We start from the raw sequence: 11023 nt of genomic DNA on the forward strand, positions 1-11023 counted from the left end.
AATTTGCTGTCTACTGACTTACCATTCTCGTCAGCGCAGAGGACAGTGTCAGTGCCCATAGGAGTGGATATTGGCTTGCAATTTTCTAAATCATATTTCTTTAATATCTCCTTGGCATATTTGGCTTGACTGATGAAGATGCCATTCTTTCCTTGTTTAATTTGAAGACCGAGGAAGAAATTGAGTTCTCCCATCATGGACATTTCAAACTCAGTCTGCATTTGTTTGCTAAACTCCTTGCACATTGATTCGTTAGTTGCACCAAATATTATATCATCAACATAAATTTGGGCCAGCAGGGTATCTTTACCCCTTTCTCTTAATGAATAAGGTTGTATCAGCTTTGCCCCTGACGTAATTTCTAGTCAGCAGGAAACTGGTCAGCCTCTCATACCAAGCACGTGGTGCTTGCTTGAGGCCGTACAGAGCCTTTTTGAGTTTGTAAACATGGTTTGGGAACTTAGGGTCCTCAAAACCTGGAGGTTGATTTACATAAACCTCCTCGTTTATAACTCCATTAAGAAATGCACTTTTGACATCCATTTGGAATAATTTAAAGTTCATGTAAGATGCATATGCACATAGAATTCTAATTGCCTCTAGCCTTGCCACTGGGGCAAAGGTCTCACCGTAGTCAATACCTTCTTGCTGACTGTAGCCCTGAGCTACAAGCCTTGCTTTGTTCCTGACTACATTCCCTTGTTCATCCATCTTGTTCCTGAAGACCCATCTTGTTCCAATGGTCTTTTGACTCTTTGGATGAGGCACTAGCTCCCATACATCGTTTCTTCTGAATTGATCGAGCTCCTCTTGCATTACGTTCATCCAGAATTCATCGTACTCAGCTTCAGCGAAATTCTTCGGTTCTTGAACTGAGACGAAAGCAACATTGCTGAGGTACTTCCTGAGTTGATTCCTCGTCATCAGGGTATTCCCAGCAGAATCAAGGATCGCACTCTCTGAGTGCCCTCTTGGGATCCTTATCTCTTTAGGTAGATTCATGTCTTGTGCTGTTTCTGTTTCAACAATCTCTGCAGAAGTAGATGGGTCAGTAAAAGTAATCTTAGGTTCACTCTTACTCTTGGTCAGCCTTTTCGTGAATGACTCAGTAGCTGGTTCTTGGTCAGCGGTGGTTACTGAGTGTGGATCATCTTTGGTCAGCGGCTGGTATCTACCTGCAGGGTCAGTTTCGTCGAACTCTACATGTACTGACTCTTCTAAAACTTGAGTTCGCTTATTAAAAACTCTGTATGCTTTGCTGTTTGTTGAGTAGCCCAAAAAGATAGCCTCATCAGCTTTTGAATCAAACTTTGCTAAGCTATCTTTGGTATTTAAAATAAAACATCTACAGCCAAAGGCACGAAAGTATCCAATATTGGGCTTTCGTCATTTTCAAAGTTCATAGGGGGTTTTCTTTAATATAGGTTTAACTAGAGCCCTATTAAGAATATAGCATGCTGTGTTAACAGCCTCTCCCCAAAAATACTTTGGAAGCCTATGCTCATCCAGCATTGTCCTGGCTATTTCAACTAGAGTTCTGTTCTTCCTTTCTACAAACCCATTTTGCTGAGGTGTTCTAGGAGCAGAAAAATTGTGGTCAATGCCGCTGGCTTCACAGAATTCAACAAACTTTTGGTTTTTGAATTCTCCACCATTATCACTACGGATGTGAGCTAATTTTAGGTCTTTTTCATTTTCAATTTTTCTAACCAAATTTGAAAATGTCTCAAAGGTTTCATCCTTGCTGGTCAGCAAGATGACCCACGTATACCGAGAGAAGTCATCTACAATGACCAAAGAAAATCTTCTTCCACCCAGACTCAACGGCTGGATTGGACCAAAGAGATCCAAGTGTAGTAACTCTAACGGACGCTTAGTTGAGACAATATTTTGCTGTGAAAAGATTGTTTGGTTTGTTCTCCAGCTTGGCAAGCATGGCATAATTGATCTTTTTCAAATTTAAGTTCAGGCAGTCCCTCAACCAATTGCTTTCTTGCTAATTTGGCCAGGAGGTCCATGCTTACATGACCAAGTCTCCTGTGCCATAGCCAGGAATTCTCTTCCTTTGATACTAAGCACACAGTTTTTGAAAACTTTTTCTCTAAGTCTAGCATAAAGACATTATCTATCCGAGGGGCAGTTAAAATTAACTCATTTGTATTACCCTCGTATATTTTACATCCAGTAGCATCAAATATAACTTTTCTCCCATTGTCACATAGCTGAGCTACGCTGAGTAAGTTATATTTGAGTCCGCTGACTAGGGAGATAGATTCAATAGTAGGATTATCTCCGATGGTTCCTGACCCTACTATCTTACCCTTCTTGTTGTCTCCAAAACTTACGCTCCCTCCTCGTTTACGCTCAAACGTGATGAACTGAGTTTCATCACCCGTTATATGCCTTGAGCATGCGCTGTCAATATACCACATCTTTGACTTCTCGGCACATCTCAGGCTTACCTGCATTGTAACTAGTTACTTTTAGGTACCCAATTATTTTTGGGTCCTTGCTTGTTAGGTGCAACAGGTAAAGTATCATATTTTATTTTATGGCGACATACATGGACAGTATGGCCATTCTTTCCACAGAAGTCACAACTGACCTTCTGTTTAGGATGTTTCACTGACTTGTCAGCACCCCAGTGCTGAGCGTGCCAGCACACCTTAGTGGTGTGTCCTAACTTCCCACAAAAGTCACACTGGACTTTTCGTTGGGGATTCCATCTCTGTTGAGTACCTTGGTACTGAGTTCTCAGAGGACTGTTTCTTTTATTTGGAACCTTTAGTTGGTTCTGGATAGTTGTGACGTCCTTTCTCAGTTTCTTTGAAACTGACTGGACTTTAGAGACAGACTCATGTATGATCTTCATGTTATCATGCAGAGTTGAATTGTCCTGAAGAAGGAATCTGAGGTCACTCAGTTTGACCTCTTCCACTTCGTCACAGCGCCTGCTGAGTGCTCTAACTTTCTTATTACACTTCTTGACAAGTGTATAGAGATCACTCAGGGCATTAACCATATCGTTTCTGAGCTGGGGAAGAGAGATTACCTCATTTGATTTCTCCTCGTCATCTGATAGGTCAGCATGCTCAGAGACGCATGGCTCAGCAAGTTCGTCAGCCATGAAGCATATCTTCGCTGACTCGGTGGCCTCAGTTTCTGTAGATGAAGACTCATCACTGTCGCTCCAAGTAGCCACCATTGCCTTTTTCCCACTCTTCTTGTCTTTCCTCAGTGTGGGGCAGTTTGACTTAATATGGCCAGTTTGATGGCACTCAAAGCATGTAATGGGCTTTGAGCTGTCCTTTTTGTATTTGCTGTCACTTGAGTCAGCCTTATACTTATCAAACTTTCTGTAAGGCTTTTTAGAGTATTTGTCATTCTTCCTGAATAGCCTTTTCATCTTCCTTGTAAACATAGCCATCTCCTCATCATCAGTTGAGCTCCCATCAGTGGAGTCAGCTTTCATGACAAGGGATTTCTGCTTCTTGTCTTCAGATTTTTCCTTCACCTCAAAGTTTTTCATGGATATCTCATGGGTCAGCAATGAACCGATGAGTTCGTCATATTTGTAGGTGGTTAAATCCCGAGCTTCCTCAACTGCTGTCTTCTTTGCTTGCCAATTTTTAGGAAGACTCCTGAGTATCTTTTTGACTTGTTCTTCCTCAGTGAAGATTTTCCCAAGTCTCTTGAGCTCATTAATGATGTTGGTAAACCTTGCATTCATGTCTGAAATGCCCTCATCATTGTTCATCTCGAACAGCTCGTACAGTCTCATCTGCTGATTCACCTTGGACTCCTTTACTTTATTGGTTCCCTCGTAGGTGACTTCCAGCTTTTTCCAGATCTCTTATGCCGACTCACAACCTGAGATTTTATTATATTCTGCAGCATCGAGCGCACAGTGAAGCATATTGATAGCCAAAGCGTGATTTTGAAGCTTCTTAAGATCATCCTCTGTCCATTTGGCCTCAGCTTTTACAACTGTTTGGCCAGCCACAACTTCGACAGGTACAAATGGGCCTTGGACTATAGATAGCCAGGCACTCATGTTTGTAGCCTGAATGAAATTTTTCATCCTATTCTTCCAGAAGGTATAGTTTGACCCGAAGAATAGGGGAGGCCTAGTAATGGACAGCCCCTCAGGCAGTATTTGAGTTGTTTGGTTTCCAGGGAGAAACCGAGTGCTGTTTTCGCCCATGGTAGGGATCAACTCAAGGTTGTTAGACCTTTTACAGTGAGCTTTTAAGCTCTGATACCACTTGTTGGTCCCTTGTAAGGTTGCAAGTATAGTTCCAAGGGGGGGTTAGGAACTATTTAAACTTTTTCGCAATTAGGGCAGACTTCTTTTTCTAAAGAAAAAGGTTTTAACAGCGGCGCTGAGTAAACAGCAAGATACTGGCTTAGTCAACTGGTGACTAGGTCAGTTTCTTAGCTTGAGTCAGGAAATAGCACTTAGAGTCTATTCCTGAGTTCAGACGTTTAACGCGCACAACTCAACTTGACCTCTTTACTTGGTCAGTTTTTGGTTATTTTAAGCAAGCAATATAAATAAGGAGTTAAAGGTAAGAAATACTTTACTCAGCAGATTTATCCAGGTTCGGCTTCTTCTAAGCCTACGTCTTGTCCCCGGAACACGTTCCGAGATTTCGAATCCTCTACTGAGCTCTTTAAAGGTAGAGCCTCAAACCTTTTACAATCTTAGCAACTGAGTATGACAAGAGTACCTTCCTCTATACCTCTACTTAATCCTAATCTCTCGCTGAGTACTAAAATCGAGTACTCAGCCTCTCATTTCTATCTCTAGAAATGATAAGTGTTTTGTCCTATACAAAGATTTGCTAAGATACTTTAGACGATTGAAACAATCACTCTAGACTTTTACACAGATATAAGAATTGTAGTGTAAGATTTTGCTTTGCTTCTTTGCTTGCAGAACTTGTGTAGAAATTTGGTCAGCGTAATGGCTTGATCAAGTTCTGTATTGAGTGAAGCTTCTGATGGCACTATTTATAGAGACGTCTGGGCATCGGTCATTTTGAATTTCGAAATAACCGTTGGAGGGAAACGGCTTCCTGTCGTTGTCATCCTGACTTGCTCAGAGCTCTCGGCCAATCAGATTTGTGTATCTTCTGTCCTCGGTCAGCTCAGCAGACTGTCTCTCCTTTTATGGTAAAGTCAACTGGACAGCATACTGTGTCGTCTGAACTTTACCCAAAGTAGAAATACTTTGTCTGGAAGTTTTCATTTGCCAGCTGCTGTCTTGTACGCTTTGTCGAGACTACTCAGCAGCTTCATCTTGAAGTTGTTCCCGAAGGTCTTCTAGATCCTTCTTTCGCTGAGTTGCGTTTTGTCCAAAGCGACAGCGTTTTAACAAACGCGGGCCGAGTTGTACTGAGTTGTTTGACTTGGGCCTTGACTTCCGTATTGGGCTTGGGCCTTTTAATTCTTGTGTCTTATAAACAGTTTTAACTCAACATTGAACAAACACATTAGTAGAATAAATCAAAGCATTTAAACTTAGTGTGTTTAGAATATGTATTTCAATTATACTTAAACAATTTTGTCAAATCAAAATTATGTGGAAAGGTGTTTCAACAGTGGATTCTTCCTTTTACACTTTCTAATTAGCTTGATCTCATCCTATGTACTAGGCTTGTTTGTAATCCATATTTACACTTTCCATATTTATAATTTATGATTCATAGCCTCTTTTTCTATATATGTGTTGGTGTTTGTTGCTTGTTTTGATACTCGTAATTGACTATTGTGTAGGGGAACGCAATTTCCGACGCCATTCGGGCTATCTTTAGGGATTCATATAGGTGTTGCGTTACCGGAAGTGACGCTCCGGAAACCGTAGGAATTGACAAGCCACGGAACTTATGGGCCCTAATTTCTGGTCCCAAGCATTAGCCACGCCTTGACTAGGAACCACGTAGTCTAAGTACTTCACGGGTTGGTCGAACTACACATAGTCGTCTTTGCAAGAGCAAAACATTAACCATATATGTATTAGGAGTCGTTATTTGTCATAGTTATAACTTATCGCATTCATATCACTCCATAGAGTTTCGTTATATAAATTCGCCTCACACGTAGTTAGGAGTAGTTTGTAGTTGTGTCTCACACCAACATCAAAGTATTCAGCGCTTAAATAACGTATAAAACCGAGTCGTTTAATACTTGCAGTTATAAATCCCGTGGATTCGGTACCCGGTCTTAACCGGATTATTACTTGATACGACGGGGTAGAAAACATTTTGTCATAACGCACTTATCATAATATACATTTTATCGTAGAAAACACTACGCTAGACGGCACCTATCACTTTTACAGAAATGTAAACTAATCTGACTCATTTCTGAGTCAGAGTTTCTTCAACATAATAACAACTCTCATAACCCACTTAACCAACTTAATCCACATAACCAACTTTTGAATTCTGAAATGAATCACTTATTTATAGTTGGTGAATGGTTGTAATTGAAGGGTCGTGTCCGCTGGTGAAGGGTTGCTTTTATCCAAACGAACAGACGCGTTTTTTGGATTTCTGACATGTGAAAGCTGTGCAGAATTCTTTGCTGTCTCAACTGAGATTCTGAGAATCTCAACCGAGACAGGGGGCACAGAAGAAGGCTGAAAAACTTCGACTTTGGCGACTGGCATTAGCATGTCGCGACTGAGATTCTGAAAATCTCAGTCGTGACAAGGATGTTCTCCCTTGTCTCTCGGCTACTTTTCGTCTCTTTGAGTCGGTCTTCTGATTAACACGTACTTTTGGCACGTAACTTAGGTTTTTCCCTCGTTTTAGCTCCTATTTGGATTTAACCAAATAATTAAGTACCCTGCATCAAAGAAGTATATAAAGACGTAAAAGTACTCTAAATAAATATAATTAGCATGGTTTCAATGTAAATTTAACGTATTTATATATGATATTTTAGGTATATTTTGGGCTTAACAAACTCCCACACTTAAGCTTTTGCTAGTCCCAAGCAAAATTTCATTGAATTTATTCTTTAATCAAACTCTTTATAAATAGAACATATATCCATATATTCCTCTTTAAATTAGTTAAACCGAAAGAAAAAACTTTACATAGTAAATTTATACGCAAAGTATCAAACTAGCTAGTGTAAAAGAGATATATCATTCGTCTTGTATCTCAATTTTTATATTGAAGTATTCGGGACGGTGTAAGCACGCATGTTTTTGAATCTTTCGTCTCAAGGCATTTCAAAGCACAAAATTTCCTTTCCCAAACCTAAACTATTACAAATATAGATTTATTAAGGACTTAGGTTTAATATATTTACTTAGTCACGCCCGTGATAAGGGTGGTCTCGTCTGTGACTTTATATGAATTAATTTGCTTTTGTGTTCGTTTAAGAGGTATGGACCATGCCATGGGTGGATGCAATCGTTACTTAAAACTTTAAAGACGTTTAATTTTGTTTTAATTTCTAACGTTCCTTCCATACCTCGACCGTGATAAGGGTGGTCGCAATCGTGGCCAAAAGTACTGTTTGTTTATTGTTCTTTCCTTTCATATACCTCGACTGTGATAAGGTTGGTCTCAATCGTGGCCAAAAGTTAAGAATACGACTACTTGATTTAATTAACATGTAAATAAAATTGGGAAAGAAAAATAGCACATTCATCCTATATTGACTTGAAATTCAACATGTATTATGGCTAAAGTTTCCTTCAAAACTTCAATTGGTTTTTAATGTAAGACGAAAATCATACCGAGCTAAAAAGCTAAAGTTGTTAGTTCGATTTATGCCTATAAACCTAATTGAAAATTGAAAATAAGATTTATATCTATCATGTACTCATGATATAAAATAGAGATTTGAAACTAAAGAAATTTTACTTATATACATTTACTCGAGACGTTTTTGATAAAATCGTTTCGGAGATTTGTAAAAATATTTGTAAAAAATATTGCCCGTATAGAAATATCATTTCTAACAATAATGATAACCTTAAAATATGGTAAACATTATTTTGAAAATTGAATTGTTGAAACATATGAAATATATACGTAATAAAAATTTATGTTTATGAAAAACGTCATTGTTTTTGAAAAATAATGCACAAAAAACGTTGCATTTCTGTTTTATCAAAATGTTGCATTATATACATTACTTAAACATTAATAGCAGCATGCATTTATACTTAAATAAATAGCATTCATTCGCATTCGTTGCATTCATTTGTACTTAAAATTAAAACGAATATGAAATATATCTCCTCCCACACTTAATTTGGACCATGTCCTCATTGGTGCAAAAATTGATATAACACGAAAAATAGTATGAAATTAAACCATACGAATTAGAATTAAAATTATGGTACGATAACATTCAAACATAATAATAAATATAATTGTACCAAACTTAACACAACATAATAATAATAACGAAAATGAGTTAAAGATAGAAAAGATAAAACCTATCAAGGTGAACTCGGTGGTGATGGCGTAGGCTCAATGCCTTGGCGTCGGAAGAAAGATAGCAACCGGCGACGAGTAGATTTGTGCTCACGTCTCAAAGTAGTGATATTGGCATCCACCGTGTTTATCTTTGAACTCATTTCGGTATTGTTGGCAGCGACTTCATCTAACCGCAAATGCATTTGACGGTTATTCTCGTTCATTTGTGTCAAAACACGTTGCCATCCAACTTGTTCTTCAATATTTGGTTCCTCATTTTCTTGCTATTGGGCATTGGCATAAACATTCTCCTCCTCCTCCTCTTCATATTCCTCATCATCTTCTTGGGCACCTAATCCTTGGGAACTTGAAGCTTCACCACCCAAAGTAGCAAAAATACGTCTTGTACGATCCTCGTATGATATAAATGCGGGTGGTCCCAATTTTTTCAATAAATTGTCTCTTTGAAGTGTCGTGATATCCAAGGAAGGCAAACCAACATGAGGCAAATTTTGATAATCCACTAATTCACCCCGAGCACCCAAAACAATGCCGGTAATTAAATTACCCATTGGCACTTGCTTATTACGTGAAGCGGAAGCTCGGACCAAATTAGTAAATATCATTCTAATACTATCAATGGTCAAATTCGTAAAAATACAATCTAACACAAACAAGTCACGGGTTTGCACCTTTGAACTTTCAACCCGACCAAATAAAGAAAAGGATAAAAATTTGTGAAAGAAAAAGATACAATTATCCTTAATTAACTTACTAGAAGTGTTCTTCGGATGAAAAACATCTAAGCCGGTTAAAGAGTGCCAAACCGTGTGTGCATTAAAAGTCTTTGGTTTTGAATAAAAATTTCGAGTAGGAAAACCAAACCATGGTCCCATCGCCGCATACCCGACCTCAAAACGAACACCATTATTTCGAAAAGAAATAATACCATGGTTCTTGTTATAATTGAGAGTGACTAAAAACTCCACAATATGCGATTCACTACTAGGAAAACGCATACTAGCAAATTTTGTCCAACCAAGAACGGATAAAAATTCATCAATACGTTCAGTAAAAGAAAATACGTTTACCGTGTCAGTATCGATAAAAGGCATGTCGATGAATTCTATTTTGCTATTAGAAAAAGTGGCGAAATTTTCAGCCCTCTGCCTCCGTCGCAATATCGAACGGTGCTCCATAATGAACTCTTAATTGATTGGCTTCAGTTGCTTTGGTTTTGTTAGCAACTCTCTTTTGTCTAGGCATTTTGGTGTGATTTTGGTGAAAGAGATGAAGTAATTTGAAAGAGATGAATGGTAGAGTAAAGATAATGGTTGTGGTTTAGGGAAGAAGAAGATGAATAGGGTAAAGATATATTGGGAAGGTGAGTGAATCTTGGTTTTGGGAAGAGTAAAAGATGATTGATTGGTGTGATGTATATAGGTGTAAGTTATAGGTATTAAATAGGATAGATTAATAGGTATGTAATTAGAGTAGAAATAGGAATTAACCCAAAAAACTGCCCCAATCCCGTCATACACTTCGCGTGTCGCGATTGAGATTTTCAAAATCTCAGTCGCGACAGCGAGCTTTCCAGGGGGTTAAATCTTCTGAAAATTTGTTCCATTGCTGTCTCAACCGAGATTTCAGAATCTCAACTGAGATTCTGAAATTTCTGGCTAAAAACTGGATATTTTTGACAATATCAACATAATAAATTCAAGGGTAAAGTTCAAATAAAACCCCTGTGGTTTCACTAATTTTCAGATAAATGACTGTGGTTTACTTTTTGTCAAAACGAGGACTGAGGTTTTCAACTTTAGCAAAATAAGGACTTTTTCGATTGATACTATTAAAATCACCCTTAACAACTTCAAAAATGACATATTTTAAGAACTACTAATATTCTAAGCAACTTTAATTCTTCAACTTTTTTATTTCGAGATTATTTAGATGATGTTTGGTAAAGAGAGAGAAAGTTAATGTTTAGAGAGAGAAAGTTCCAAAAAAGATGATTTTCTAAAATCGAAAATGTAGTTCCATAGAAAATATGACATTGAACAACTTTAATTCTTGAAAATTTTCATTTTCAAGTCGTTAAAGATAGTTTTAATAGCATTATTAAAAGTGTGAAACCTCAGTCCTCGTTTTGACAAAAAGTAAACCACAGTCCTTTATCTGAAAATTAGTGAAATCACAGGGGTTTTATTTGAACTTTCTCCTAAATTCAACTCCTCTTATAATTAAGTAACATTAATGCTAAGTTTTAATTCCTGAAACTGAAACAAACAAAACGGAAACATTAAATCGAAGGAAAACCAAAGGTTCTTCATTAATTAAAAGAAATTAATGAAAGAATTAATGCACTTTATTAATCATAATGACCTATTAATTACTTACCAACCATATGTACACAAAAACAGAAATAAATCTATATACATGAACATCAAACATATGTACAGAATTACAATCAAACATTATAAATTTAAACAGTATCCCTGTGAATTGGAATATGTTTTATTCTGGCCCTTTCTAATTGTTCTTGAACAAAAACTTCTCTTTCTTTGAGAGAAAGAAAC

This window comes from Euphorbia lathyris, chromosome 2 (assembly GCF_963576675.1).
Source record: "Euphorbia lathyris chromosome 2, ddEupLath1.1, whole genome shotgun sequence".
NCBI lineage: Eukaryota > Viridiplantae > Streptophyta > Magnoliopsida > Malpighiales > Euphorbiaceae > Euphorbia > Euphorbia lathyris.